The 555-nt window shown below is 65.2% G+C and overlaps 1 protein-coding gene across 1 annotated transcript in view; it reads left to right on the top strand.

Annotated features, from left to right (window-relative positions):
• Positions 1-138: 138 nt before the first annotated feature.
• Positions 139-555, top strand: part of COPB1 (coatomer protein complex subunit beta 1) — a 38,502-nt gene continuing 38,085 nt past the window's right edge. The window contains exon 1 of the mRNA XM_015414855.1: positions 139-268. The gene's annotated coding sequence lies outside the window, so the exon portion shown is untranslated. The remainder of the gene's footprint in view (positions 269-555) is intronic.

The following is a 555-nucleotide window of genomic DNA, read 5'->3' as shown; positions in this document are numbered from 1 at the left end:
AAAGCGCGGGGGAGGGCGGGGGGGGGGGGGGAGAGCGGGTGGCGGAAGAGGCCGAACTTTCTCTCGTGCCGAGGAGCGCGTTCCTGCGTACGGCGGAAGTTTGTCCCGACAGGGCCGCCATACTATCGATGTGGCCTGTGCTCGGAGCGCTTCCACGTCAGCTGGAGTGAACGGGCCGGAGCAGGAGGAGGGGGGGGAGAAAGACCTGCTACGGTGCGCTTGGGGGTTGGGGCGGCTGCGCGGACGCACCGACCGGTTCCCCGGTGAGGTAGGAGCGCTCGAAATCCACGGGATCGGGGACAGAGCGGGGCCCAGTAGGCGGCTGGCTGGTGCTGGGCGAGGAAATTGGACCTCCGAGCTTGTTCTCGGGGTTTCCCTGGGCTCAGAGGCCCCTGGGTCCCGGAGGATAGCGAGGCGCGGAGGGGCTCTAAGCCGTGGCCAGGGTTCCCTCTAAGCTGAGTCAGTGTGAGCTAGCTCACATTTTTTTTAGCCTCCGGCTCACCCATTTTTGTCTCCGCTCAGGAAGGGAGGGCTCCAGAGCAAGCTAATTTATGC

The sequence above is a fragment of the Gekko japonicus genome, unplaced genomic scaffold, assembly GCF_001447785.1.
Source record: "Gekko japonicus isolate JY-2015 unplaced genomic scaffold, Gekko_japonicus_V1.1 scaffold2335, whole genome shotgun sequence".
Lineage (NCBI taxonomy): Eukaryota > Metazoa > Chordata > Lepidosauria > Squamata > Gekkonidae > Gekko > Gekko japonicus.
The sequence above is the reverse complement of the archived record's forward strand: the minus strand, read 5'-3'. Positions and strand labels throughout refer to the sequence as shown.